Source organism: Tamandua tetradactyla, chromosome 22 (genome assembly GCF_023851605.1).
Source record: "Tamandua tetradactyla isolate mTamTet1 chromosome 22, mTamTet1.pri, whole genome shotgun sequence".
NCBI classification, from domain to species: Eukaryota; Metazoa; Chordata; class Mammalia; order Pilosa; family Myrmecophagidae; genus Tamandua; species Tamandua tetradactyla.
The window spans coordinates 32,517,846-32,526,988 of NC_135348.1; positions in this window are offsets into that span (position 1 = coordinate 32,517,846).

Here is a 9,143-nt window from a genome sequence, read left to right on the forward strand (position 1 = left end):
ATATCTGATTCTTTTGGTCACTATTGTGAATTGAATTTTTCCTTAATCTTCCCAGGTCTTTACTTGCATATAGAAATATTACTGATTTTTTAAATTAAACTTGAATACCACCACTTTGCTGAATTTGCTTATTAACTTTGTCATTTCTCAGGTTTTCCAAGTCTAGGATCATGTCATCTGCAAATAATGAAACTTTTAATTCTTCCTTTCCAACTTGGATGCCTTTTATTTATTTTTCCTGCCTAATTGATCTAGCTAGAATTTATAGTACATTTTGAATAATCGTGGTGACAAAGGGCATCCTTGCCTCATTTCCAACCTTAGGGGGAATGATTTCAATTCCTCACAGTTAAGTATGATGCTGGTTATGTGTTTTTCATATATGCTCTTTATGATATTGAGGAAGTTTCCTTCAATTCTTACCTTTTGAAGTGTTTTTTAATAAGAAAAGGATGCTGAACTTTGTTGAATGCTTTTTCAGCATCAATTGAGATGTTTATGTGATTTTCCCATTCAATTTGTTAATGTGCTGTATTACATTGATTGATTTCCTTGCATTGGACCACCCTTGTGCTCCTGGGATAAATCCCACTTGGTCATGGAGTATAATTATTTTACTGTGTCATTGGGTTTAAATTGTTAGTATTTTGTTGTGAATTTTTGCATCTATATTCATTAAGAAAATTGATCTGTTGTTTTCCTTCCTTGTAACATCTTTATCTGGTTTTGGTATTAGAGCGATTTTAGCTTCATAAAATGAAATAGATATTGTTCCTTTTTCTTAAACTTTTTGGAAGAGTTTTAGCAGGATTGATGTTAGTTCTTTTGGACATGTTTGCTAAAATTACCTGCGAAACCATCTGACCTTGGGCTTTTCTTTTTGGAAGATTTTTGATGAATGATTGTATCTCATTACTTGGAATCTGTTTGTTGACATCTTCTATTTCTTCTTGAGTCAGTATAGGTTTCTCATGTATTTCTAGGATTTGCACATTTTTTCTAAGTTGTCTATATTGTTAGTATATAGTTGTTCACAGTATCCTCTTAGATTTTAAAAATTTCTTCAAGGTTCACGGTAACAATTCCCCCTCTTGCTTCTGATTTTGCTTATTTGCATCCTCTCTCTTTTTTACTTTGTCCACCTAACTAAGGGTCCATTGATTTTACTGATTTTCTCAATGGACCAACTTTAGATTTTATTGATTATTTCTATTATTTTCCTTTCTCCAATTCATTTATTTCTGCTTTAATGTTTGTTATTTTTCTACTTCTTTTTGCTTTGAGGTTAGTTTGCTGTTCTTTCTCTAGTTTGTCTAAGTGAGCAGTTAAGTCCTCCATTTTTGCTCATGCATGATTTTTAATATAGGTATTTAGGGCAATAAATTTCCTTTTCAGCACTGCCTTTGCCAAATCCCATAAGTTCTGATATGTTGCATTCTCATTTTCATTCACCTGAAGATATTTATCAATTTCTCTAGCAATTTCTTCTTTGGCCTATTCATTGTTTAAGAGTGTGTAAATCTGCATATATTTGTGAAAATTCTGGCTTTTTGGTGGTTATTGATTTCTAGCTTTGTTTTGTTGTGGTCAGAGAAAGTGCTTTGAATAATTTCATACTTTTAAAATTTCTAAAGACCTATTTTGTGCCCTCACATATGATCTCTCCTGGAGAATGTTGCATGAGTAGTAGAGCAAAATGCATATTCTAGTGTGCTGAGATCTAATGAACTATATATGTCTGTTAGGTATATTTCATTAATCACATTAAGTACTCTCTTTCATTGTTGATCCTCTGTCTGCTTGTTCTATCTATAGAGGAGAGTGGTGTATTAAACCTTCCCATTATTGTTGTTGAAATGTATATCACTCCCTTCAGTTTTGACAATGTTTGCTTCATGTACTTTGGAGCTCCTTGATTAGAAGCATAAAAAATTTTGATTGTGATTTCTTCTCAGTGAGTTGTCCCTTTTATTAATATTTAATGTATTTCATTGTCTCTTATGATGTCTTTATATTTAAAGTCTACTTCGTCTGCTATTAGTATAGCTGCTCCTGCATTCCTTCGGCTACAGCTTGCATGGAATATCTTTTCCAAACTTTCATGTCAATCCACTTGTATGCTTGATTCTAAGATGAGTTTCTTGTAAGCAGCATATAGATGGATCAATTTTTTAATCCAATCTAGCCACCTGTATTTTAATTGGTGAGTTTAGTCCATTAATGTTCAACATTATAACTGTAAAGGCAGTTCTTGAATCAACCATCTTATTCTTTGGTGTTTATTTGTCAGATTTACACATTCTTTTCTCCTCTCTCCCTTACTGGTACTCTTCACTTCTGTGCCCTCCACCAGATCTCCCTCTCCTTTCATTCAGCCAACAGAACACTCTTTACTATTTCTTATAGAGTAGTCTCTTGCTGACGAATTCTCCCAGCCTTTGTTTGTCTGTGAACGTTTTAATCCCTCCCTCACTTTTGAAAGACAATTTAGCTGGATAAGGAAATCTTGGCTGGAAGTTTTTGCTCTTTCAGGTTATTATATCTCTGCTGTTTTGCCTCCATGTTGCTATTTGAGTAGTCCAAATTAAGACTTATGAGGTTACCCTCATATAGGGTGAATTGCTTTTCTCTTGCTGCTTCCATGACTTTCTACTTCTCTTCAACATTTGACAGTCTGATTGGTATGTGCCTTGAAGCAGGCCTATTTGGATTTATCCTATTTGGGGTTCATTGGGCTTCTTTCATTGGCATATTTATGTCTTTTATAATGTTGGGAAATATTCCCCCATTATCTCTTCAACTAATCTTTCTAACCCTTTACTCTTCTCTTCTTCTGGGACATATATTATTCTTACATTTGTGTGTTTCATGTTGTCTCTCATTTCCCTGAGATCCAATTCCAGTTTTTCCATTTTTCTTGCCGTTTACTTTTTTGTGCACTCTAATTCAATTGTCCTGTCCTCTAGAACACTTATTCTTTCATTTGCCTCTTCATATCTGCTCTTTTGTGTCTCTAGTGTATTTTTAATTTGGAGTACACTATATTTCATTTCTTTGAGATCTGCTATTCTTTCAAACCCTTCTTTATGCTCTTTTATGGTGTTTCTGGCATCCTTTTTCATTACACAACCCACTGAACTTAGAAGCTTTGTATGAACATTTTGCTTAGTTCAGCCCAAATTCCATGTCTTCTCCCATGTTTTGCTTTTGTCATTTGGCTGGGCCATATATGTCTGCCTCTTCATGTGCCTTGTGATTTTCTGTTTCATTCAAGGCATTTGATTATCTTTATAAGGTTGTTTTGAAAGTTGATTTACCTCAATCATCTAAGATTCTGTATTTGCTTAGCTTTGCATTGAAGGTCTCATTATGTACTTGGAGTACATAATTCAGTAATTCACCATCAAACCAAGGGCCAGACTGCATGCAGGGTATGCAACTGTACCTGATGATCTATTAAAAGACAGATAGGTAGTTTCCCATATTGTGCTCTCAGCTTTTTTCCAGCAGATAACACTCTTGGGCCATCTCTTCCCCTTTGGTCTACCTTTTCCTGAATGAGGCAGCTGGCTGAGCTGGATGGAGATCTGGGCCACTGGTCTCAGTGCATGCTGATAGCTACCAACCCCAGGACTAAAGGGTGGGCATTGTGCTCCTCTGCAGAAACTTCACTTGGCTTGATGAGTCTGTTGGCCCCCAGGTACATACTTTGAATGACCTTGGACTGTGGTACTGGGCATTATGACTGCCTCTGTCCATAATCAAACCAGAAATAATTTGTTTTGACTCACTTCCTCATCCCTGCCTCTCTTTCTGTGCATGCCTCTGATCTCCAGGCCTCCCTGGGGAAAAGAAAGCAGTATTGGGACCCAATGAGTTTCTTTCACTGGTCAGTTTTCAGACCAGCTCCACTCTGCATTTCCCATCCTTCCAGGAGGAAGGAAACCCAATTTCTGCCAAAAAAAAAAAAAAAAATAGGCATCAAAGGAACGTGTTTCAGGGATCAGGGACAGGCACCATGTACTTGTTGGATGGTCTCTGTGCAGAGGAAAAACAAGTTTGCTAGCTTCCAGTTTCCCCATGGGAGCTCCTGATTGTGGGGCTGTGAGGGAAGGTCTCCCAAGCTAGCTATGGGGGGAGGTTAGGGTTGGCTAGAGTACAAGGGTACTCCACAAATTTGGGAGCAATGCTTTCCAGCACATTGCCATTTGCCTCCAGCGGGACCATGGCAGAGCACACTCACTCCATTTTCTCTGTTCCAATTTCTCCACATTGTAATCGAAGACTTCCCTATATACTGTAGAAGACCCTCTTTGATCACTAGCACCCTGGAAATGCAGTCCCGGTAATCTTTTTATCACTTCTGTTGTTCCATGGAGTGGGGGTGAACTCAGCCTATCCTATTTTGCCATCTTCCCAGAACTCTAGACACCTTCATTTTTCAAGGTTCTAATAAATGCCAAATGATACAGTGAGGAATCCAAAAAGGAAGTTTCTATGCCAAATAAAGGCAAAAAAAAATATTCATCAGATATTAAGCAATTGATTTCTTTAAAAATAGTATGTTTAGTAGTTTAGTAGAGGTTAAGGCCTATGAATCTAAAATTAGAAGTTGTTGATGTATTCTTACACCAGAAAGAAAAATGTAGAATATGTATTCTAAAATTTAGGTGAGTTAAACTTAATGGAGCTCCAAAATAGCTATGGAATATCAGTAAATATTTTGTAACAGAGTCTGACATATATTTAAATTTTGCTATATAAACATGTAGAAATAAATATAGCAATGACATTTCCTTCTATGTAATTTTTTAAAATTCATGAAAATGGGAAATATTTGAGGGAAAATTATGTTAATTACCTTATATTGATACTTTACACAGTGCTTTGAATGCCAGAATACAACATTACAAATATTAGCTTTTATGAAATTATGTATTTGAATGTTTAAAAAAAGATGTGTATTTTCCTAGATAACATTTTTTCAATCATTTTCTTAGTGAAGTAAATTTGTGGTAGTTCTAAAAATATTTTAACTCTGTATCACAGTGACACATTGTTTTAGTTTGCTAGCTGCTGGAATGCAACACACCAGAGACGGATTGGCTTTTAATAAAAGGGGATTTATTTTGTTGGTTCTTCAGAGGAAAGGCAGCTAACTTTCCACTGAGGCTCTTTCTTACGTGGAAGGCACAGGATGGTCTCTGCTGGTCTTCTTTCCAGGCCCCTGGGTTCCAACAACTTTCCCCGGGGTGACTTCTTTCTCCATCTCCAAAGGCCTGGGCTGAGTTGCAAGTGCTGAGATGCGGAATGCCGAGCTGCTTAGCTTTGCTACGTTGCAATCTCTCATTTAAGCACCAGCCCATTAAGTCAAATATCACTCATTGCAGCAGACATGCCTCCTAGCTGACTGCAGATGTAATTGACAACAGATGAGGTTCATGTACCATTGGCTTATGTCCGCAGCAACAAGATTAGGTATGCTTACCTGGCCAAGTTGACAACTGAATCTAACTAATACACACATCAAACAAAAGATGCATGTAAAAAAAGATGCAAGTAATAGTCAAACTATCAAGTTGGATGAATTGAATGCAATTTATTTTTGATTTTTTTCTTGAATACAATTAAGAGACACCCTAATTTTAGATGAGAAAAAAATTGTCTAGACTTTTGTGAGAAATTTCACTCTTAAATTCCTGACCTAAATTTTAAACCCAACAGTACATCTTCCCATGTTTCCTATGCTTTATATTGATTATATATTAAAAAAAAAAAGAACAACTACATAAATTTGCTTTTAGTGTTGATTTCCTCAAAGTTGTAAAACTTTCTCACTGGTTTTAGTAATAAACTTCAAAATGCTAAATGTAGAGAAAGAGATCAAATATAAACTCTAAAAGATTCTGCAAACGTTGATTTTGCTGTTTATTCATAGTTGTCACAGAAATTGGTAGAGTGCTCTTGGCAGTAACTGTACAAGTGTCATGAGGAAATATCCAAAAAATGTTATTCATTCCTGCAACAGCTTTCATTGTGGACCTACTATATGTATTAAAAGAATTCTAAGTAATATTCTAGATATGATAGTAAAAGATAACATATATGCAGACAAGTAGAGGACCCTAAAAATACATAGTCATGCACTGCCTCGTGTAAAGGACATGAGGAATAATTTGTTTTCTTGAATTTAGTTGAGAAAGTTGTGTATGGTTATATGCATTTTGCAATATTCCTCTTCACTAAAATCTTAGGATTAGAAGCTTTGTGATATTTTGAGACACTTTTAAAATTTTATCTAAATAAATAATTCTCATAATTTTATATATAGATATCGAAATATGATGTAATTAACTTCTCAACCTTTCCAGGAATTTTTTAAAGAAAAAACTGCTTACATATTTTGCTATATGGAATTATTTGCATTTAAACTATATTGATGAGATATACTAAATCAAAGTAATACCATAGTTTATTGTTTGTTTTTCCTTATTTTTCAAGAATGCCTTGCAAATATTTAATTATTTGCATAACTTTTAATTAACATGTAATTTCCAATATCAGCAAAATATTAATCTTAATGGTCATTTTGAAATAGCAGCATATTATTTGAACTTTATTTAGCCCAATAAAATAACCATTCATTTATTTATTTAACTAAGATTAAATAATCAATATGTTTCATAAATGAATAAAGGAGGCACATATCCTCCATTCGCTTACTATTTTACAGGGTAAAATTATTATTTACGCATTTGTATTAGTAAATATCAAAACAGATGCATTCTACTCTGTATTATTTTAGTGGTCTGTTATTTAGATTTGAGAGATAAAATAGAATCTAAAATAGAATAACAGTTCTATTTTATCTGTCATTCTAAATATGAAAATGTAAAATTTAGATCTTTTATTCATGCAATCCCCAAATCACATATGAAATGCTAGGATTATAACCACATTGGTGAACCAAGTAAAAAAAGATATGTAGGAGATATACATATAGAGATAAATAAAAGTACCAACAAAATACTTTACTGTCCTTTATTTTCTCCTTCTCATGATTTCAAGCTATAGTCAGTCTTAGCAATTTCATGCCTCGGGGGTTTGGAGCAGCTAGAGAGCCTAGATTGCCTAAAGTCAAAGCTTCATAAAATATTGCATAATCGGCCAAACCCATTGAAGGGATCTTTTCTTCTATGTCTCTCAGTGTTGGGGACATGTTGCAAGGTAAACGGGAGAAAGCTTTTCAGGATCTTGCTTAGATGACAGATTTGAGAATCCTAAGAACAGTAGTGACTGAGAGGTAGTAAGAGATCCAGGATAAATGACCTCATATTTGGGTTCCAAATTTAGCAAATAAAAGTATAGGATAGCCAATTCAATTTGAATTTTGGGTAAAAACAGGAATTTATTTATTTATTTATTTGTTTGTTTGTTTATTTAGTATAAGTATGCCCTATGCTACAACACAGTTATACCAAAATACCTATTTGATATTTATCTGAAATCGAAATATATCTGGATGCTATGTAGTTTATTTGGCAACCTAATTGTGGTTCATCTAGGGATTTCAGATCCTACACCATTCAAGGGCCTCTCACCAAAGATTCACACATTCTAAATTTGGTAATACCAATAATAACAACTTACAGAAAATTTTCTGCTTGCTAGTGATTTTCCAGAAGTCACTGCCTGACTTTCTCAATTTTAATTTCTTTGAGTTCTCACACCAACACTTCTGAGGTAATTATATTTATTATCACTTCCCACCCCAACCTTGTGAGACAACCAAGGCACAGAAAACCCTAGAAACTTTCAAAAGACCAGGTTGAAATCCGTATTGTAAGAGGACCGAACATCACCTGTAACTCTGGACGTGTGAGGAAATTCAAGGAAAGTAAAACAATCTGACCACAGAGGCTGCTCCTTTAATCAAACACTGCTTGAGTAAGAAAGCAGGCCACCTACTGCCATAGTGGAACCTATGTGTTGGGAGAATGGCCAGCGCAGATTCTTAAGGATGACAGCAGGGCTTTTCTCTGAAGCTTAGTTTCTAGTCACCTTGAGACCTGAGAATAGCTGAAATCTTATTCATAACTGATAAAATTCTCTACAGTGGACTGTTTATCTGATTTATGAACAGATATTTCATAGCTATCTATGAGGCCATGGTTGGTCTCCTGTCAGTGAATTGTCTACCTATATAACTATGGAATCTCAGAAGCCATTGATGAGTTTTGATATCTCAGTTGACTCTGAACAGACCTAGTTTAAATATAAGTGCAGACTTCTTTGGAATGCTGGACAAACAGTGATTAGTCAGCCAAAGGAAGCAAAGATTGCAGCCATGTTTGAATTTCTAGTAGGAACAGTTTCTACGTTCAAGTGGATATTCCCTGGAACGGGTAGGTTTTAACTTTCAGATGAGTTTCTGTGAATTATTAAATAAACAAGCAATAAAAAGAAACAGGAGGCATCTGTGGATAAAGGTGTACAATGGCGTATATTGCTGAACGCTGAATTCCTAAGATAGAAAAAAATCCTTCAACAGCCTAAATCTGGACTTACTTGGGGAGGTCAGGTAATTACACTGAGACAACTGCAGGAAGAATCTATGTCTATGCCAAAACACTAATCAACTGAAATTGAGTGTGGTTTCTGGGAATAAGACTGCCACACTAAAATGGGAGTCTCCCTTCTCCCCCACCCCCACACCTTCTTTCCTTCCTTCATTCCTGTATTTCTTTATTTGTTTATACAGAAAATATCGCTGAAGTGCTTACCATGTGTCAAGCACTATTTTAGATACTGGAGATTATTCGGGGAAGGAAACAGAACCAGGTCTCTGTCATTGTGGAGTTTACATTCTAGTGAGGAGGACAGAAAATGAGCAATAGATATTATGTATCTTTAGGGTTGGAAGTAATAAGGGCCAAAGCAGAAAAATAAAAATAAAAAAGTACAGCAGGGCAAGGAAGTTTGAGAGTAGGCTTAGAGAAGGGTTGCAATTTTCAAAAGGATGAACCTTGTAAACTTTGTTGTGAAGACATTTCAGCAAGGACTAGAAAGAGGCAGGAGTTAAGTTTTTGGAATATGAATCTCATAAGACATGCAGAGGCTTATCTAGTACAGGAAGAAGTGGC